Raw genomic sequence first — 22,915 nt, 5'->3', positions numbered from 1 at the left:
CCACACCGTGCAAATACAGTTTCCTGCTGAGATTCAGAAAAATATTCAAAGGAGATTCAAGAATTTGTGCCTGTGAATCCTCTTTGCCATATTAAGATTTAGAATAGAAAATGGTAAAAATTTGGAAATTTGGATTGGGCTTATCCTGCTCCTCACCTGGAACTTAGGACGAGCTTTAAACAACTATCCTGTATAAATATGAATCTGCTCATTCCAAGAAAAGTGCAACAATATATTAGAATATTTTTCTGAAGAATGCATAAATATAGCAGACACATATACACAGAAGAGGGAGAAAGAGTTAATTTAAATATCTATAAAATTCAGAGAGAATCCCAGACGTACATTACTAAACTTAATTTATTAAAACTATCTTTGGTGCCAGTGTTTGGTCTAGCTGTTAAGATGTCAGGACACCTGGCTTCCACTTTAGAGTATGTGGTTTAGATTTCCAGCTCTGGTTGCTGACTTGGGTTTCCTGCTAATGCAGAACCTGGGAAGCAACAATCATGGCTGAAATGACTAAATTTGTACCACTCCCATGGGAAACCTGGATTGAAGTCCACACTTCCAACTTTAGACTGGCCCAGACCTAGCCATTACAGGCACTTGGGCCAGTATTGTGGTGTAGTGGGTAAAGCTGAGGCATTGGCACTGGCATCACATATGGGCACTGATTTGTGTTCCGGCTGCTCTGCCTCTGATCCGGCTCCTGGTTGATGGCCTGGGAAAGCAGTAGAAGATGGCCAAAGAGCTTGAGACCCAGATGAAATTCCTGGCTCCTGGCTTCAGACAGGTCCAGTTCTGGCTGTTGTGGCCATTTGGAGAATGAACCAGCAGATAGATGAACTCTCTCCCTCCCTCCCTCCCTCCCTCCCTCCCTTTCCCCTTCCCTCCCTCTCTCTCCCTCCTTCCCTCCCTCTCTCCCTCTCTCTCTCTCCCTCTTTCCCTCCCTCTCTCCCTCTCTCCTTCTCTCCTTCTCCCTACCCCCCTTTTCTTTCTGTGACTCTGCCTTTGAAATAAATAAATAATTCTTCACAAAAAGATCCAGTGATCCAATCCTGTCCATTTGCAGTTCACATGTAAAACACTCCTGCCTTCCTTAGATTCCACAGGCTAGACCTATGTGGCTTTAGCAGCTTTCAGTCTAATATGCGGTCAAGTTGGGCAGGACTGCCTTGGCCTAGTCTATTTACTTGCTGCTTCTCAGCTATTAGGAACAAAGAAGATATAGTGAAACAGAATTCTAAATACTATTCACATGCTTTCAGGTCTTAAAAGAACTATATAAATATATTGTATAAGGGAAGGGTACTTGGTGATTGTTTTAAGGGCCTTATGATTCTGTCTCTTTGGCTATTTCATTCTCCTCTTGTTTTTCTTGGCCCATGCACTAAATATAAATCCAATCCACAAAGGCAAACATCTGTACCAATTCAGTTCCCAGAATAGAGTATACAGGCTCTAAGGAAATACTATAGAGATGTAATGAGCACATTATTTGCACAGTTGTGTGTTGGGTCAGTGAACCAACAAAGGCTGATGACCTAACCAGGGAATAGCAATGTCTGAAAACCATTACCACTCTAATGTTGAAGAACAAGATGAGGAAACAGAGGTACTGAGAGGTGGGATTGTCTGGAGGGGCTGTGGATTTAGTTGTTGGGCAGAGGCTCCTGAACAGTAACTGTGACATAGGTAGGGGATCAAGATCAATACCAATTCAGGTGTGGTAGACATAGCCCTGGGGGAATAAACAACCCTTCTTTTCTCATCCCAATTTCATATGACCTGTAGATGTTTCTCCTGAGGGGAACTCAACTGGAGCCCAGAGGAGAAGAGAGCCTGTACAAGGAAGCGTGTCATTTCACAGAGCAAAGATTCAAAGGGTGTCTACAGAAGTGAGCAGAGAAGACATAGCTCAACTTCTTTTCAATTGTCTCTTTCATTCAACGTGTAGTTTTCTTTGTAAATTAGAAGAAGGTAACTCAAGTCCGTCTACTTCCAACAGTGTACAGTTGTCTATGGGGAAAATCTATATTGAAACCGTATTTAAAGATTTTTAAAGAACAATTGCACTTTCCCCACTAGTGTACACTTTGTCACCTCTTCTCTCTCTCTCTGTGTCTTGGGAGTCTAAGGCACTGTGAAGACAGGGCTACAGCAGTGATGATGGTGTTCAGAGAAGAGCCTTGAAAATCCCTGATTTGTTACCCTAAACACACAGAACCAGTGATTCTGCCTTCCTGTCAAGGAGGAATAACCCTGCCATTTATTTGCAAATGGAGACATTTTAGAGGCAATATGCTTTACCTCAGAATCCACACACCTGTGCAAAAATATTTGGCTTCTTTCTCAATAACATTCTTATGTAAACTGAGGAATAACGGGGTGACATGGCAACAATTGGTAAACACCAAACCGTGCAAAATATTTCTCTCCTTGCTGGTAATTGCCTTCATCTAAAATGTGAAGAGATGAGTATCCCTTTTCTTCAGGTTCCATTTTTAGGCAACAGGGAAAAATGACACTCTCTAAGATGCCAAGGCTTTACAGATCACTGGGGGAGATCCATAGGCTTTGGTCTCTAAGGAGAAGGATGGAGGAAAGAAATGAGTGAGCATTGCAAAAAGCTAATCTTTCCCTTTTCTTCTTCACTCCATATCACGTGCATTCATGATCAGATTGCTGTTGTATTGCTAGAGCTGGCATGCCCTTAGAGAGGCTCTAATATAAACTGATCTCAGTAGAATTTCAGATAAAAGAGTTTTAGAAGTTTATGATTGCATTACTTTCTTATTAATGCAGATCCTCACTCTTCCAGTGAATATTTTATGCTTGTTTCTTATGTATGAGTATATGCTTATATATCATAAATTCCTTGAAGGAAGTACCTTCTTTTTGTACATTCTACTGACCTTAGCCACACTCGAGGGAACATAATAAATACTCAATAAAAGATGACCAGCTGTACGCAATAAGCACTGAGTAAATTAAAAACTGTTCTGGTTCATAAGGCTTTAGAGATATTTCTTTATTATTAAACTTGTCCCGATTTGCTTCATCTTGCCTTATTTGGTTCTGCATTATTTGCTCTTAACTTTGGGTCATGAAACATTATTTTATGAAAGGTAAGCATTTCTCTGTGAGAAGAAAAGATTTAGGCTTTCATATTTTATTTTGTAATCAAATTTTCAGGTAAATAAGTTAAACATATAGAAAACAAATATTTTAGGGGGTGAGAAACAATCACATTAATAGTTGAGAGAAGAGAAGCTAAAATTCTGTATTGAGACTGCAACTAATAGCTGAGACTTGGCAATTTTTTTGCTAAATTATGTCATTTTAGTTATAGATCACTTAGACCTCCCAATCCGTCTCTTCTTGCAGGAAACCCTGAGATTTGTGCCAATGAATGTAGACACCTTAGTAGGAGGAACAGTGTCAATGCCATGTTTTTTTTTTGTTTTTATAAACTTTTTTTTTTTTTTTTTTTTTTTTTTTTTTTTTTTTTTTTTTTACAGGCAGAGTGGACAGTGAAAGAGAGAGACAGAGAGAAAGGTCTTCCTTTTGCCGTTGGTTCACCCTCCAATGGCCGCTGCGGCCGGCGCGCTGCGGCCAGCGCACCGCGCTGATCCGATGGCAGGAGCCAGGAGCCAGGTGCTTTTCCTGGTCTCCCATGGGGTGCAGGGCCCAAGCACCTGGGCCATCCTCCACTGCACTCCCTGGCCACAGCAGAGAGCTGGCCTGGAAGAGGGGCAACCGGGACAGAATCCGGTGTGCCGGCGCCGCTAGGCGGAGGATTAGCCTAGTGAGCCGCGGCGCCGGCCAATGCCATGTTTTCACACATGTCACCCAGCACTTGGGTCAGAATAGGTACTCTGAATTGGTTTAATGTTCACAGAATCCTTGCCATGGTGAAACAATCAAGGAAAAGGTAAATCAATCAATATATTTATTGGCAAAGTGAAAGGAACCAGCATTGTATAGAAGTGTCAGGCTTTAGGCCGGTGCCGTGGCTTACCTGGTTAATCCTCCGCCTGCGGCGCCAGCACCCCGGGTTCTATTCCCAGTTGGGGCACTGGATTCTGTCCTGGTTGCTCCTCTTCCTGTCCAGCTCTCTGCTGTGGTCCGGTAGTGCAGTGGAGGATGGCCCAGGTCCTTGGGTCCTGCACCTGCATGGGAGACCAGGAGGAGGCACCTGGCTCCTGGCTTCGGATCAGCGCAACACGCCAGCCAAGTGGCCACCTGGGGCGTGAACCAATGGAAAAAGGAAGACCTTTCTCTCTGTCTCTCTCTCTCACTGTCTAACTCTGCCTGTCAAAAAAAAAAAAAAAGTGTCAGGCTTTAGACCAGATCACTTGAGTACCATGAATTCTAGAGTCAGATGCCTTTCAACTCACAGTTCTGCCTTAACTGGTATAGGGGCATGGATACCAGTTAGTATATCTGCTTCAATTACCTTTTTGTAAAATGAAGATAATATTATTTAATTTCGAAAGCTTTAAAGATGGCAATATATGTGGCATTAAAAATGGCAATATATGTTAATAGTGCCCTAAAATTGAACATGTTAAATTTTTAGCAATAATCAGCTATTCTTAGAAAAAATTATTTATTTGAAAGGCAGAACAGCAGAGAGGGAGAGCAGAAAAAGAAAAGTATCTTCCATCTGTTGACTCAGTCCCCAAATGCCTACAACATCTGGGGGTGGGCCAGGCTGAAGCAAGGAGCCTAGAACTTTATTTAGGTCTCCCATGTGAGTGGCAGGGACCCAACAATTTGTGCCATCATTGGCTGCTTTCCCAGGCACATTAGCAGAAAGTTGGGTTGCGGTTGAAGGAGCCAGGACTTGAACCAGCACATGGGTATGGATTGCCAGAATTTCAAGCAGTGGCTTAGCCTGCTGTACCACAACACAGGCCCTGGTCATCAGTTATTTAACAAGAAAGTCTCTTGCTGTTCCTCAAATAATTTGTCGTAGAACAGGACTTACTGCATTTAAGCACAGGACTAGCTTGAAGGTTTCTATTAGATTGAAGCTGTGCTAATGAGGAAACAAATGTTAAGTGTAAGTAAATCTGGTCCACATTTTAGAGCTTATCTCTAATAGTTAAGCCTTTAAAAAAATGAGGCAGAGAGAGAGAGAGAGAGAGAGAGAGAGAGAGAGAGAATCATTTATCTGCTCATCCTCTTCCCAAATGCCTACAACAGAAACTATGGATAAGGGAGAAGACAGGAACCCTCAACTTTATCCAAGTCTGCCATGTGGTTGAAAAGGGCCCAACTATTTGAAACATCACCTACTGCTCCCCTGAGTATGCATCAGCAGGAAAACAGAATCCTGAACAGAGTTAGGAAGATGGCTGTCCCTAGTAGCATCTTAACTGCTGTGTTGAATGCCCAATGAGCCATTTGTCCTTCAACAGTGAGCCTCAAACTGCTTTTGTGTAGAGATCTCATCCGTATAATGGGTTTCTACAAGGAAATCATTATGAGTTTGATTTGGTGACATCAACATAGCTATTGCTTTGCAAGTTTGCTTCTATCTAATTTACCTCTTTTCAACTTGTTTCCCATCAGAGTAACTTCTCAGTGTTGGTGATGTTGGTTGCTTTTGCATCATGACAGTGTTATGTGGTGTCTTCTTAGGAATCTGGGGCCTTTCTCCTCTTAATGAATAGGGTATTTTACCCTTTTTTCCTCCTTCCTTCCATACTTATTCTCTTAGGTTTTTCCTAATATTTCTTTTATTTAGTTACATTTAATTTATTTGAAAGATAGTGACAGAGAGGATTGTGTGTGTGTGTGTGTGTGTGTGTGTGTATGAGAGAGAGAGATGTTCCATCTGCTTGTTCACTCTCCAAATTTTCGCAATGGCTAGACCTGGGCTGAGCCAAAGTCAGGAGCCTGGAATTCTATCCAGGTCTTCCAAATGAGTGGGCAAGGGCCTAAGCACTAGCGTCATTTTACCAAGCTTTCCCAGTTACGTGATCCTGGATCAGAAGCAGAGCAGCTGGATCTGAACCAGCTCTCTGATATGGGATCCTGCTGTTGCACGGGGTGGCTTAATCCACTGCACAAACAAACAAACAAACAAACAAAACAGTGACTTCATATTTCTTTCATGAAGAAGTTGAGAAGGTAGTGAGCATTTTCTCCTCTGATTCTGTTTTGAAAGTGGAAAGTTTTATCTTGGCCACAGCGATTCACTGCTCCAATCATTGGATTCCTTCTATATAATCTCACTTGGTTGATGAGGTTCTCAGGGTTCTGGACTGAATGATGTTTTGTGTCCCAAACGTATTGTAAGACAAATTCTGCACTATGCCCTCTCTTCGAAATCACATACTTTGTTTTCTTTGGGTTTTGATTCTGAATTCCTCTGACCTTCCATTATTTGTCATAAATCTGGCCTTTTTACCTCTCCCCAGAGTGTCCTGGGACAAAAGACATTGATGGCAGAGAATAACACATAAGTTTACTTGCAACCCCTAGATACAGTGTGCCAGGGAAATGCACAATATAGAATCAGGAGACTTCATTCCCAGGTGGACCACAAGAGGGCTAGGTATTTTCAGTCAAGCACTTACTCTCTTTCCATCAGGATAAGAAGAAGTAACCTTCAAAGAAGGACTAGTAGAGGAGAAACGATAGACGATGTGCTTTTAACATGGAGGTGAGGTCAGTCAGCACTGCGCCCCATTTCCAATGCCTCATTGAACATGCTGTAGAGTGTTTTCTACCCAGATGTTGCTCTGGCCAAGCCCTGCCTGTTGCAGGCATCTGGGGAGTAAACCAGCAGAAAGGAGCTCTGTGTCACTCCTTGTTTATTGGTGTGTCTAGCTGCCTCTCTCTATCTCTGTCTTTCCATAAATTAAGATATATTTATTTTGGCATAAAATTTTTGACATTCATGTGCAGTTTTTTTTTTTTTTTAATAATTCCACTCTCCATGAAGTTTGGAAGACCCTACGTGTGTGTGTGTGTGTGTGTGTGTGTGTGCCTGTGTGTGCCCATACCTTTTTCACTGGAAATTTTCTCTATTATTTTTATCTGTAATCTCTCCAGGATTTCTTTCCTTCTTTTTACAGGGAATTAAAGCTTGATTTTTATGGTGTATCATGTGTTTCATTTGTCACAAAATATCTATTGATATTGGAGTATTGGAGTATATGTGTTTGAGAATTGTAAATGACAGTTTGTTGCCGTAGTTTCGGAAGCACATTATTATAGACTAATTAGGAGGGAACTGCCAGAGAAATCCCTTTCTTCAAAAGCAGTACTATCAGGCCACATCCTCATGCTGCTGACAATGCGGATGTGTCCAACTCTCTAGTATCACACAAATCACTCTGGACTTCCTATCATATTTGGTTGTAAACTTTCACTCCAACACAGAGAAATTAGGATTCTAAACCCTTCCCTCAACCCACCAATTCTAGTTACTCAGTACTAAATTCTATACATGAGTTACTTGCATAATGTTTTCGTAGCTATTAACCCCTGCACTGGAAAACACCATTTCCAACTGTGGCACACTGCCTAGATACAGGCCCTTTTGCCTTCACTCTTACTGTCCAATCTTGCTTACACATTTCTTAGATGAGAAATTTTATTCCTGCTTTGTTCAGTGAGGTTATTTCATATCTAGTCTGAAGGTGTCCATAGAGCAAGGACAGTTGAAATTACATCATTTGTGTATTTCTTTCTTTATATGCTGTTGCAATTTCTCAAATTTTGAGATCAGTATCTTAAAATATGTACCACTGGAGATATTTCTGAATTATTTTCATCTGTAATCATTCCCACAAATTTGTTTCTTCTTTATTTCAGGGAATTTTAATTATATTTTATTGTGTTAACATGTACCTCACTTGCTGCTGAGTATCTATTGAATTCTAAGTACTAAAGTTCAAGTTTGTTAAGCCCTACCCTGGAAAATGCCTTTTCTAACTATAGTTCAGTGCTTATGTACAATCTGTGTTGCCTTTAGTCTTATTTTCTAAACTAATTTCAAAAATTGCTTGGGTGAGAATCTTTTATCTCCAACCCTTTCAGTGACATTATTTCAAATGCAATGCTTACAGTATTGAATAATTTAGCATATTTCTTTTAAAAATAACATTTCTGTAATATTATTTATGAATTTTACATATATAATCTCTGTCCTTTCTCATGATATTACCTTTGTCATAATTGTCCATTCATATGCATACAGCTTTTCAGTTGATTCTATGATTTGAATGCTTTTGTCCTCCAAAATTCCTGTCATAGACACTTAATTCCCAATGCAATAGTGTTTGGAGGAGGAGCTTAATGGATTAATTCTCCTAAGAACTGGGCTTAATGGAAATAAGTTCACTCCTTCCTGTTCTTTATAAATTATCCTATCCCAGGGAGTCTGTTAAACAGCATAAAACAGATGAAGACAGATGTTCTTTGTACTGAGATGTTTACACTCTGGGTGATTACCTAGTGGAAATGTCTGTCGTTTTCACTAAACAGCTGAGTATTTCAGCACTATTGCTCCTGAATCCTTTACATAGTTTCACTAAAGTGACTCCTAAGTTATGAAGCTCCCAGCTCCATGCCTTCACCAGGTAGAAATAAAATCGTGTTGCCTTTCTGGTGATGAGGTGGATGCTCTCATGGCACTTCCGTGAATATGCATTGCACATCTGACATGATTCCATCTGCCATCTATTGCTCCACTACACGAATATCACCTCTCGTTTCTACTGGAATCTATCTATTCAATGGTTAAGATCGCGAAACGTAGTTGGGATGATGTTCTCAGCAGTTAAGTAGCTCACAGGGAATGATGGTTGTGGTTATTTTACCTAGGTAAAACATGTGGGAATTCTGCCTAAATATGTTAGCAGTGAGGAGACTGTCATCTCTCAGAATGTATCACAGGTGACTTTCATGTTTTCATACCACTTCTATACTGCCATCCTGGTTTATTTAGGTAAGGAATATTTTGACAAGTTACTATAAAGTTAGCACCTTAAAACACAAAATACTCATATACATAACACAGTGTAGTGAATATGCAAACGTATTTTAAAACTAGGCACTAATCCATTTTTTTGAAAAAAAAAAAATAGCACAGGTAGTTAGCCTACTAGTTTAGATGTCACTTAAAATACCCACATCCAATATCAGAGTGCCTGGTTCCAATATCTGGCTCTGGCCCCTGACTCCATCATTCTGCCACAGCAGCCCCTGAGAGGTAGCAGTGATGGCTCTTGTCATTGGGTTCCTACCATTCTTATTGGAAAGCTAGGTTGAGCTCCCAGGTCCTGCCTTTTAACTGAGCCCAGTTCAAAGCCATTATGGGCCTTTGAGGGAGTGAATCAGAGTATGGGAGTTTCTCTCTCTCTCTCTCCCTTTCTCTCTCTTTCCCTTTCTCCCTCTTTCCCTCCCCATTTATTTGTATGAACAAATACATAAATGCTCTTTCTGAGTCCAATGCTAGCATATTATAAAGAACACAAATAATTTAGGAAAAAAAAGAAAAAATAGGATAAATAAACTGAGAAAGGAAGAAGCAAAGCACTTTTTAGGATGTACAGAAAGACCAGCCCAGCTGGAGCAAATATTTCATATAAAATAAATTGACATAAAAATTGTAAATTAATTTTAGTAAGTCAGAACATCTTTTTGTGAACAAAAATGTTGGTACTGTTGTGATCTCTGAGGGGCTGAACTAGTTCTGAGATAGCCTTGGATCCTGAGTTCAACACTACCACTTCGACAACTCTGGAACCTGCACATTATAACGGATATTATATTGTGATGTTAGTTCCAAAATCTGATTTAATACTTACAACTCTGTTAAGAAGTAGGGTATGGAAGAGTCTTTGTTACCAGTTTTCAAATGAGGAGTATAAAACCAAGAGTTTGGCCTGTGAGAGCTGAATCCTGGGGAAAGGACTCTTGACTGCTCTCCTTGCTTTTAAAACAAAGACTTTCTTTGTGACCACAGATCATATGCTAAGATTTGTTCTGGAAGGTTCTTTCTCTGAAAAATTTCTCTCTTTAGTCTATTGCTCATTCTTCCTCCTCATCAAATTATGACACAAAAATCTCCATGGAAGCAATTTTCAGTAACACTGTATAACACACCTCAGTCTTAAAAGTCCAGTCACACAGGGTCCTGGCGCATAATTACTGAGCACTTAACATGTGCCCGGCATCTGCACTGAGTATGCTTTCTATGATGTGCGGCCTAACTCCAGACAGCCTGCTGGAATTCCACAATTTCTTTCTCATGAATTCAAATAAGGGCAGTGTCTCTAGTAAAGTGATCACACCACTGAGAGAGGTAACCTATTAACTCTGGCCAATCATTTAAACATTTCGGTGACCCTATCTTGAAAACAGATGTAGAGCAAAGCTTGGACACCAGAGTCCGTGTGCCTCGTGTGGCGTGTTGCATGTATGACCACCGTGCCCTGGAGCCTGGTAGAAGAGAGCCGGGATGATGCTAATGCATGCCTGTTTAGAAAAGGCAGGCTGCTCCCTGCTCTCCACAGCTTGTTCCAGCTGTAGCCCAATTAAACTCAACAATTCACAGGTGTTCAGAGAAACGTTTTCAATGTAAAACTTCAGTTGTCTTTAGGGCTCTTCACTCTTTTTAGGGCTCTTTAAATGTGAAATACTCCTTAAACAAAACAAACCACATTTTCGAATGAAGAAAAAATACAATGAATTATGATGAGGATACTAATGATTATAAAAAAATGTCAAGAACAAAAGGAACAATTTTTTTGGCACCAGCTAAAAGCCCACACCCTTTATATCACATCTAAAGGAATATAGTATTTTCTATATTGAAGCGAATAAAGAGTAAGAGTATGATATATTTGAGGGAAGTGAATAAAACATATAGGGATTTATAGACCATAATTTTTGGCATATTTAACGCATTAGTTTTCCTGTCCCAATTGATTGGGACACCTAGACTTTGGAAAGGACGTTTGGTATAGCAGTTAAGACTTCACTTGGAACAACTGCATTGTATATTACAGCGAGTGCCTGTGTTTGAGTCCAGGCTCCACTTCTGATTGACGTTTCTTGGGAATGTCCACCCAGGGAGGCAGGAGGTGACGGCTCAAGTAGTTGGGTCCTCACCACCCATGTGGGAACCTGGGTTGAGATCTGGACTTCTGACTTGAGTCTAGACAAGCCCTAGCTTTTGCACGCATTTGGCACGTGGTCCAGCAGATGGGGGATATTTCTTCTCTCTTGCTCTCTCTCTGCATTTCAAAAAATAAAATTAATCCATTCATTAGAAAATATACAGCTAGATTTTATTCCCAAATGGCTATAATGATAGGGGCCAGTCGAGGCCAAAGCCAGAAGCCAAGAGTTCTTCTACTTATCCTACATCCGTGCAAGGACCCAAGCACTTGGGCCATCTTCCGTTGATTTCCCAGGGGTATTAGCAGGGAATTGGAATGGAAGTGGAGCACCTGGTCTCAAACCTGGTACTCATATGGGATGCCAGCATCACAGGTGGGGGCTTAGCCTGCTATGCCACAACACTGGCTCATCATCCTTTCTTCTTTATAGAGTACGTTTTATTTGGAAAGAGTTTATGGTGTAGCTGGAATGCAGGGTATCACTTGGATTGCTGTTTTGGCTTTGGTTAAAGGTGAGCCTGTATGGTCTCTGAGTAATTTCTTTTGTCTTAATGTCAGCTGTGTCTTTAAGTGACATAGTGGACTAGTCTGCTGCAGTTCATAGGAATAGCAGTGTGGGGCTTTGAGATAAGTATGAATGGGCTGGCACCGCAGCTCAATAGGCTAATCCTCTGCCTGTGGCACTGGCAGCCCGGGTTCTAGTGCCAGTCGGGGCACCAGATTCTGTCCCGGTTGCCCCTCTTCCAGTCCAGCTCTCTGCTATGGCCCGGGAGTGCAGTGGAGGATGGCCCAAGTCCTTGGGCCCTGCACCCACATGGGAGACCAGGAGAAGCACCTGGCTCCTGGCTTCAGATCAGCGTGGTGTGCCAGCTGCAGCATGCCAGCCGCAGCGGCCATTGGAGGGTGAACCAATGGTAAAAGGAAGACCTTTCTCTCTGTCTCTCTCTCACTGTCCACTGCCTGTCAAAAAAAATATTAAAAAAGATAAGTATGAGTGTCCTTGTGTGTGTATCTTTGGCCTGTAGAGAGTTCAGTATAATCTCCATGGTGAATATGATAGCCAGGGCCTTGTTCTTGGTGCTAAGGGATACAACGTTGGCTGCATCCTTGTCCTGCTGGCAAGCCTGAGTGACACTGGGGCTTATGACATCAATTGCTGTGGCTCTGGCACTATGTGATACAGATGGGCTTTTCCTAAGGTTCTGCTAGGAGAGTGGTCCTACAGGGCGATTACAAAGTATACTGGAGATTTTACTGTGGAGGTGGAATGCAGCTAGGTTCTTCTCCACATCCACCAGGTAGATTCCAGTGGCACCAGGAATTAGACTGAATTGTTACAGTCCTCATGTTGCAGGGTATAATGGGGTCACTGCCTAGGTCTCCCAGGGTGGGAGTGGTTTTTGTATGGGCTCTTATGGTGTTAGCACCCAATAAGTTGGGTGAATCCTCCTTGCTAACATTGACTTGTGAGTGTAGCTCTGGAGCCAATGCCCAAAAATGTCCACAGTTGCAGGATGCAGAGAATCTGTCCTTGGCCCCACATGTTGCCCAGGCTCTGACTACGATGATGGTAGGAGCAGATTTTTAGAGGCATGATGCATGGCTTTCTGCTGCCAACTAAGGTGCTCTGGGAGGGTCGGTGATGGGAGGAAAGAAAGCAACATGGCTTCCCTGCTCTGACCCCAGGAGTGGCTCAGACCACAGTCCGCTCTCTAGGCTGAAGTAAAAGTCAGTGAGTGACTGAGGAATTCCTTCTCAGCTAACACTACAGTGGTAGGGCACACAGCAATCTCTTCCTACCCAAGATGGTGAAATGGTATCTTCCAGCCGGCAGCTGGCTGCAGTGGTAGCTCCACCTTCTTTCCTCTTGTCCCATGAAATCTTCATTTTTTTTTTCTTTTCTTCACCAAGATTTCCATCAGTCAGACCCCTGCCTGGAAATGTAGCACTTACTTTGTTCCTTTTTTTTTTTTTTTTTTTTTTATTAACAGGCAGAGTGGACAGTGAGAGAGAGAGACAGAGAAAGGTCTTCCTTTTGCCGTTGGTTCACCCTCCAATGGCCGCCACGGCCAGCGCACTGCGGCCGGCACACTGTGCCGATCCGAAGGCAGGAGCCAGGGGCTTCTCCTGGTCTCCCATGCGGTGCAGGGCCCAAGCACTTGGGCCATCCTCCACTGCCTTCCCAGGCCACAACAGAGAGCTGGCCTGGAAGAGGGGCAACTGGGACAGAATCCGGCGCCCCGACTGGGAGACTGGGACTAGAACCCGGTGTGCCGACGCCGCTAGGTAGAGGATTAACCTATTGAGCCGTGGCGCTGGCCCCTTTGTTTTTTACATAGCCCAGAGCAGCTTCAGTTAGTGTGGTTATACCCTATTCAACTATTTTGGATCTCTTTTGGATGAATCTGAATACTTAAGGTACACTGTGTTTATTTCAATTGGAAGAAGGAAACACAAGATTCATTTGGTGGTGATGTTGATGATGTTTATACCTCAACTTTCTTGAGCCCTTACTATTTGGCAAACCCTGTGCTAATTCCCTTTACATGAATTATTTTGTATTATATTCACAAAACTTCTGTGAGATACTTAATGTTACCCCCTTGACTTTAATGACAGGAAATCATGAGTCAAAGAGGCAAAATAATCTAATTCGAAGTGTCGGAGCTGAGATTCAAGTCTGTGTCTTTCATCCCAAATCCATTTTTATACTAATCATTACTTAGATAAACATTTTACTTATTAGGCACCTAAAATGGCCAGGTGTTCTTTAAGTATCTAACATTGTTAACATAATTTTACTTCCTTAAATAACTCTACACATATTAGATTAAATATTTTCTAGTACTTGGTGTTAGACTGAATAGTAGTGCCCCCCCAATATGCATGTCTAAATTCCCCAATATTGTAAATATGTTTCCTTTCATGGCAAAGGGGTCTTTGCAGATGTGATTAGGTTAAAGATATTGCAAATGGGAATTTATCCTGAATCATTGCATAGGATCAATTTACTCACAAGAAGGGAGAGAGTGAGGTCAGAGGCAGAGAAGCTAATATGACAATATGAATACAGAAACAGATGTAAAGAAACACAGGAACATAAACCAAAGAAGGCAACATCCTCTCAAAGTGATGCGAGGCAAGGAAACATTATTTCCTAAGCTCCCAGAAGAAACACAATCTTTCCAACCCATTTTGGACTTCTGACCTTCAAAATTTTATGATAGTAAAACTTTGTTGTTTTACACCTCTAGTTTTGTGGTTAATTTGTTATAGTCACTCGAGGAGATTCATGGATTTTTAGTGATTGAACATGGGGTTCTTCTGTTCTGAAATATCTCAAAAGTCAAAGTGGCATTGGGATTGGACCAAGAATAGAGTCCGCAAGAATTGTGAGGAGTTCACTTGGGGCTGCTTTGTTCCTCTTGCACATAGTTAGTATTAATAAGAATGTTAATGGTTCTGCTGGTGAAGATACAACAAAAGTGAGGAGCACAATCTGAACATCTACATTGGCCTAGAGAATATGTAAGTCAACTAAAAGAGAATTTTAGTCTTATGGACATTAAAAAGGAGAGTGAAGTGTATGTACTCAAGATGGAGAAAAAAAAGATACTTGTTATATAAACACAGAAACTTAGTTCATTTGTCCCCTACAAATACATGGAAAGCACAACTTAAAACAGTGGACTTGAATAATTATCTGATGAGATTTCCAAGGAGGTTAGAAGGATTTTGCTTCCTACTTGTACTAAAATGGCTGATTACGTGAGATAAATAAAGGGAAAAAATCAGCAAGGAAAAAGGTAATAGGACGTGATGATTTGAAAAATTGCTATTTTGTCTATCAAGATTGCAAAAGGTGTTAAAATGAACAACTTCACTGTCTGGAAAAAAGGTCGAAGGTTTCCTTGGAAGGATCAAAATCACAGAGTATTCAGTTACACAGAGGCTCCGAATGGAGTGGGCGTATGGCGCATAGAACTCCTCAACATACAAATGGAAGACAAAAACAGGGAAGAGGCTATCAAAAAAATATCTCTATTAAAAATCAATCAAAAACAAGTAAATTTTGAAAATTTACTCTTTGCTTGTTCCTTTGTTACACACTTTGAAAAATAGAGAGTAACTATGATGGTTGTTTCCAAAAAATACAAATTACTTGGGAATTAAAAACTTAAATAGAAAGATAAGGAAATAAATAGCTAGTAAATGATTTACCGTGTGATCTAACCTTGCAGTATAAGTAGAGGAGAGATGGGTATATGTGAGTGGTTTGGGTCTTCCTGCAGAGAGGCAGTCTTTAAGCTGAACTATTAAAGATGGATGTTGTTTTAATTTTGAATACATTGCAAGATAGGCAACAAGGAGAAAAGGTATAGATTGACTTATACTGGAGAAAATACCCACTTAGAATTTGTGGGAAATCATGTTGCATTTTATCACATTCATTGAATGATGAAATTTAAGTATTTCTTTCATTTGAGGTTTTGCAGAAAATCATAAAAAGGATTAGCGGTCGGTGTTGTGGTAAAGCTGCCACCTGCGATGCTGACATTCCATATGAGTGCTGGTTTGAGCCCTGCTATTCTGTTTCTGATCCTGATGGCTGCTAAAAGCCTGGGAAAAGTAGCAGAAGATGGCCAAAGTGCTTGGGCCCCTGCTACACATTTGGAAGATCCAAATTAAACTCCTGGCTCCTGGCTTTGTCCTGGCTCTGTCCTGACTGTTATGGCCACTTAGGATGTAAACCAGCAGATGGAGAACTCTCTCTCTCTCTCTCTCTCTCTGATTTTCAGATAAATAAATGAATCTTAAGAAAAAAAGAAGAAAGAAAGAGAAGGATCCACTTACTAGAGGCTTGAATCAATCACAAATGTGTTTGCTTTTATATTAAATAAAACCTTATCTTTTATAGTTCATAATGTGCTATGTTGAATATGAATGTGAACTATCATACTGGAATTATAAAGAGAAGAAAGTAGTCTTTTTCATATCACAAGCACACAATTAATTTTAGGTCATGCAATTTATATTCAAGTGTGTGTGTACTTATGCACATGAAACATTAACTGTAAGTATTCCAAGTCTTTTTATGAAGCAGTGCAGATAATTGCATTGAAAGTTCGTAGGCAGTTAATTAACCATCAGGACAGAGTCTACATAAAGTGTAGTACATCACAATTGCAGATTTTATTTTATCTTGTTTAGCTCCAATTAGTGTTTTTTTTTTACTATTTTCTTTGTTCCTGAACAAATTTTTCATCATATTATTTGTTTTCTCAGAGATTTATCTTTGCCCAATTATTTTATAATTACCCTGACTTTTTTTAAAAAATCATGTAATATTCATAGACAGTTTGAAGATATGAAACCCAACTTGCTAACAAGAGACAGAAAATAACATCATTAGCTTTGTTTTTCACTTGGGATAAAAAATGCTATTATTGCTTTAAATGCACTAATTAAGCTGGTTTCAGATCCTTAAGGACTTGCAATCTGAATAATCTGATTTCATGGTGTTTGGTTTTCTGCCTTTCCGTCAAGTTGCATGTGCTGACTGTGGTGCTCCACTACAGCAACCTGAGTTTGTTGTCACACATTTACATCCTTTCCTATCCCCATCTCACTTCTTTTGCTGATTTCACTGTGCCTCAATTATTCTCTCCTTCCTCTCTCTACTTAATGTTTATCAAAAGAACCACTTTTTGTTTCAAAAGTTATTTTATGAAACTGCTCACATCTCTCTGCATGTTTTTTTAACCCATCTTTGTAACATGTCAGGCATATTAACAAATTTCAGAATAGTGAGTTTTCTTATACTTTACATGTTCTCGTGTTTAATATTTTAAAAAAAGTCCTCAATCTACATAAGCAGTCTTCAAGTAAAAGCTATATAGACAACAGTAAGAATAAAGAGTAAAAAAAGGAAAGAATAGAAAAATAAAGTCTATTGACTCTAACAGCCAACCAATTTTTATTCTCTCTTCCTCACCATCAAAATCTCATATTGTAGGCTGGTGCCGCGGCCCACTAGGCTAATCCTCCGCCTGTGGCACCAGCACCCCATGTTTTAGTCCCAGATGGGGCAACGGATTCTGTCCCAGCTGCTCCTCTTCCAGTCCAGCTCTCTGCTGTGGCCTGGGAAGGCAGTGGAGAATGGCTCAAGTGCTTGGGCCCTGCACCCACATGGGAGACCAGGAGGAAGCGCCTGGCTCCTGGCTTTGAATCGGTGCAGAGCACCAGCCATAGCGGCCATTTTGGGGGTGAACCAACAGAAGGAAGACCTTTCTCTCTGTCTCTCTCTCTCTCACTGTCTAACTCAGCCTGTCCAAAAAAAAAAAAAAAAAAAAAAATCTCATATAGTAGTGGATGAAAAAGAAAACACACTTAGTTTTTTGTTTGTTTGTTTGTTTGTTTGTTTTTTTGACAGGCAGAGTAGATAGTGAGAGAGAGAGAGACAGAGAGAAAGGTCTTCCTTTTTCCATTGGTTCACCCCCCAGGTGGCCGCTACGGCCAGTGCTGCACCGATCCAAAGCCAGGAGCCAGGTGCTTCCTCCTGGTCTCCCATGAGGGTGCAGGGGGCCAAGGACTTGGGCCATCCTCCACTGCCCTCCAGGGCCACAGCAGAGAGCTGGACTGGAAGAGGAGCAACCGGGACTAGAACCCGGCGCCTATATGGGATGCTGGCACCGCAGGCGGAGGATTAACCAAGTGAGCCACGGCGCTGGCAAAATACAATATCTTAGATCTTGGTTTGTGAATGTCAATAAAATTACTATTTGAAACAAGAAAAGTAACAATGCGTTGTAAATTTCAGTAAAGTGCATAACAACAGTAAATGAAGGGATAGAAAGGAGAACTGCACTGATGTTAGGAGGTTACATTGCTCATGAAATAGTATATCATTACTTAAAAGTAGACTCCGATAACAGAGGTGTATTCTAAACATTGTAAAGTATCCATTTAATAAAATGAATTACAGCTATAAATTTCCTAAGGAAATAAAATATAGTTATTGATGGCAGAAAGAAAAATATATAGGCAATGGCATATGAAACCAATAGATGTCAATAGTATGTCATTATTCTTGAAAAAGGTCTTGGTATTGTAGAACAGTGGGTTAAGCCACTGCCTTCAATGCCAGCATCCCATATGAATGTTGGTTGAGTCCTGGCTGCTCAAGTAGTATCTAATTTGAAGCACTAAGAAGGATAACATAACATTTTATTTTGAAAGAGTCCTTAGCACAGCAACATGAATTTTGCTAAAACTGAGCAAGAATGACATCAGGGGCTGGTGGTGTGGTGCAGTGAGGTAAAGCCCCAGCCTGCAGTACCAGAATCCTATATGGGTACTGTTTCTAGTTCCAGCTGCTCCATTTCCAATCCAGCCCCCAACTAATGCACCTGGGAAAGCAGTAGAAGATGGCCCAAGTGCTTGAGCCCCTGCACCTGTGTGGAAGACGTGGCAGAAGCTCCTAGTTCCTGGCTTCAGATCAGCCCAACTCTGGCCTTGTATTTGCAGCATTTGGGGAATGAACCAGCGGATGGAAGACTTCTCTCTTTCTCTCTGGCTCTACTTCTTTCTGTAACTCTTTTTCAAATAAATAAACTAAATCTTAAAAAAAAAGAATGGACATCAGACTTACAGTGAAGCTTGAGTGAAAGCATAGCAAAATAATTAATGCATTATGAAAAGTTTATGGGGACAAAGCCCTATTTTAACAAGAGATGAGATGATGTTAAGGATGTAACCTGCTGCGGCAAGCCATCTACATAAACTTGTAAGAAAAAAAATTCTTCATTTTTTAATTGAAGAGAATTGACAACATCCAAAATAATAGCCAACATCACATTTATCTCAATTGTTTCAATTTAAATGATTCTGACTAAAATATAATAGCCAGTGGAGAAAACTCTCTGTTTGATGGATGATAAAACTATTGAACTCAGATCAACCTCAGAGCTTTCTTTTTTAAAATTTTTTTAAAGATTTATTTATTTATTTGAAAGTTAGAGTTACAGAGAGGAGAGGCAGAGAGAGTGGACTTCCATCCGATGGGTCACTCCCCAGTTGGCCTCATTGGCCACAGCTGCGGCGATCCGAAGCCAGGAGCCAGGAGCTTCTTCTGGGTCTCCCATGCAGGTGCAGGGGTCGAAGGACTTGGGCCATCTTCTACTGCTTTCCCAGGTCATAGCAGAGAGCTGCATCGGAAGTGGAGAAGCTGGGTCTTGAACCTGGGCCCATATGGGATGCCGGCACTTCAGGCCAAGGCATTACCCACTGTGCCACAGTGCTGGCCCCAACCTCAGAGTAGGATCCCAAACCTGAAGCATTGTTGGAAAAATTATGATAAGAGAGGAAGCATGACTTTACCTGTGCTGTCTGGAGGACACAGCACAATCAAAGCCATGAATACCAGGAGATAGAAGTGTGTCAAAGCAAAAGCAAAGCTCATGGCAAAAGTTTTTGGTGATGCTCAAGGCATTCTTCTTGTTTGTTTTCTGGAGGGCCAAAGAACAATAGCATCTGATCTGGTGAGAGTGAGAAAATGAGACAAAGCCTGAGCTGAAGAAGAACCTGGTAAACCTGCACCAGAAAGTCTTTCTCCACCATGCCCATGCTCCTTCCCATTCCCCTCATCAAACAAGGGCACCTTTGCAAGAGTTTTGATGGGAAATATTAGGCATTCACTTTGTGGTACTCATTTGGCTCCTTCTGAATTCATTTTGTTTCCTAAACATAAAAAATATTTAAAAGGCACTCATTTTTCTTCAGCTAATACTTTAATAAAGATTATAATCACATTGCAAAATTCCCCATGCCCTCAGTTCTTTAAACTATTTTTGGGATTCAATATTTCCAAAAGTATGTTGAAGTTCAGAGAGCTTATGTTGAGAAATTAAGTTCATAATTTTTAAATCCTTATCTTCTAATTCTTTTTTCTTGAATGTTTTGAAGTCCCTTCATATCAATAGATGTCTTCAAACACTCAGATGAAATCATAACTAGACAAAATAAAATGCAAGATTCTTTTTAAATTCAGTCTACTTAGTTATAATATTACAATTAGAACAGAAATAGGTAGAAAAAATATATACCACACAAATATGAATAAAAAGGTAGACAGGGTGCCTTAAAATATGTCAGACAAATGTATTTTCATAGCAAACTATAGTTTGAAATCCATAGATAGCTATGCCATAACGCACATTTTCTATGACATGGAATCCCATGCATGGATTTACATTTTTGGCCTCAAAATACAGGGCTTTTTTTGATTTATGTTATTTATTTGAAAGACAAAGTTGCATAGAGAAATAGAGAGAGAGAGAGAGAGGCATTCTGTCTGTTGGTTCATTCCCCAGATGTCTGCAATGGCCAGAGGTGAGCTGATCTGAAGCCAGGAGTCAGGAGCTGCTTCCTAGTCTCCCACGCAGAGCAGGGACCTAAGCACTTGGGGCCATACTCTGCTGCTTTCCCAAGCACATTAGCAGGGAGCTGTATCAGAAGTGGAGCAGCTGGGACTCAAACTGGTGCTTATATGGGATGCAAGCAATGCAGGCCAGGGCTTTAACCTACTGCACCATAGCACCAGCCCCAAAATACAATTTTTTTTTTTGACAGGCAGAGTTAAACAGTGAGAGAGACAGAGAGAGACAGACAGACAGACAAAGAGAAAGGTCTTCCTTCGTTGATTCACCCCCCAAATGGCCGCTAGGGTGGGAGTACTGCGCCGAACTGAAGCTAGGAGCCAGGTGTTTCCTCCTGGTCTCCCATGTGGGTTCAGGGCCCAAGCACTTGGGCCATCCTCCACTTCCTTCCCGGGCCACAGCAGAGAGCTGGACTGGAAGAGGAGCAACCAGGACAGAATCCGGCACCCCAATCGGGACTAGAACCTGGGATGCCGGCGCCGCAGGTGGAGGATTAGCCTAGTGAGCCGTGGCGCCGGCCAAATATAATTATTTTAATTTAACTTTACATGAACTATTGAAGCAAACCTGGGGTTGAGGAATTTTCCTAATTGATAATAGAATCATAGCATTGAGAAGATATAGTAATCCCAAAAGTTTATTTATACACTATCATCACTTAAAAATATGTAAAGCATGGGGCTAGTGTTACAGTGTAGAGGATAATCCTGCCTCCTCTAATGCCGGTTCATGCATTACTCAGCTGCTCCACTTCCTGATCCCTGCTATGGCCTGGTAAAAGCAGTGGAAAATGGCCTAAGTGCTTGGGCCCCTGATTCCCATGTGGGAGACCCACATGAATCTCCTGGCTCCTGGCTTCAACCTGGCCCAGCACTGGCTGTTGTGGCCATCTGAAGAGTGAACCAGTAGATTTATGATCTCTCATTCTCTCTCTCTCTCTCTCTCTCTCTGTAACTTTGACTTTCAAAATAACTAAATAAATCTTTTAAAAATGAAAGAAAAATTTGTTGATTGAGGGAAGTAAATGAAGAAATTTAAAAATCTACAATTTCATCCAAGCTTCTTATATTTTATTGTCAATAATTGATACAAGTAGAGAGAATATTAGTAATTGTACTGAAGAAGACATGAAAACCACTAAATTAAACTGTAAAGTAATCCTCAAAAATTTCAAAAGAATTAAATAATATCCTAAGTATTATCACATGGGGTTGAAATTAAATTACAGATTAATAATAGATATTAAAAAATCCAAACTATTTAGAAACTAAACAGCATGCTTCTAATAATAAGATTTTAAAAGAGAACTAGAAATAACTGTAAATAAGGCACAAATAAGGCTAGACATATAAAAATTCATGGAAGGAAAGCAATGCTTTGAGGAAAGTCTATGGCTGTAAAACCTATTTTAGAATAAACATAGAAAATCTCAAACTTATGGCCTAAATTCCCACTGGGATAAATTTAAAAGGAGGAAATTAAATATAAAATTATAAGGAGAAATTAAATAATGAAGAACAAATTATGAATTAATAAAATACAAATGATAAAGAAAAGCTAACCAGACAAAGGTTTGTACTTTGCAAATATTGGTAAGACTCTGACCAGACTTCTCTGGAAGAGAGGGAGCAAGAGAATACTTTATATGTATTGAAGAACAAAAAGTTGTCATTAAATATCTTCCCAGAATGAGTATTCTAGAGCCTGATTGTTTTTATCAATCAATTAAAGAAAAACAATTCTAATATACTAAATGTTAAGATGCTAGTGTACTAAATATAAATATATTTGTATATTTATATATGATTATATATAAACATTTACATATAAGAATATTTATATAATATTTATATAAGAATATAAATATAAGAATATTACCTTCAAAAATATGTATTTAAGGATGATAGAACCTCCAGTAATGAGCAGAATAAGCATGAATGATTTTAGCATGATAAAAGATCTCATATATTTGCCAAATAGACAAATAATATTGTTTGATAGTTATCATTTCGCTCATCTAGATGCTCACTATCATGGCTAAATGTTTTTATCTTGAATGATTTTATTTTATTTTTGTATACCCTCTTTAAAGTATACTTACAAATGGAAAGATTATCAGTTCTTAACACTTTAGGGGCTGATGTTATTATACAGCAAGTTAAGCTGCAGCCCCCATATTGTCTTGGAATGCTTGTTGGGAGTCAGTTCCCTGGTAATACAAAAGGGAAGGCAGCAGAAGATGGCCCAAGAACATGGATCCCTGCCACTCAGATGGAGTTCCTGGCTCCTGGCTCCTGCTTGGCACAGCCCCTTGACTGTTGGAGCCAT

General features: G+C 40.4%; 1 pseudogene; it reads right to left on the bottom strand.

Annotated features, from left to right (window-relative positions):
• LOC100343285 (ribosome biogenesis protein NSA2 homolog pseudogene) overlaps window positions 1–19,611 on the bottom strand; it is a 67,264-nt pseudogene extending 47,653 nt beyond the window's left edge.
• Window positions 19,612–22,915: the final 3,304 nt, after the last annotated feature.

This window comes from Oryctolagus cuniculus, chromosome 2 (genome assembly GCF_051225735.1).
Source record: "Oryctolagus cuniculus isolate XC-2025 breed Fujian yellow rabbit chromosome 2, ASM5122573v1, whole genome shotgun sequence".
Lineage (NCBI taxonomy): Eukaryota > Metazoa > Chordata > Mammalia > Lagomorpha > Leporidae > Oryctolagus > Oryctolagus cuniculus.
Note: the sequence above shows the minus strand (reverse complement) of the source record. Positions and strands in the feature narration are given on the sequence as shown.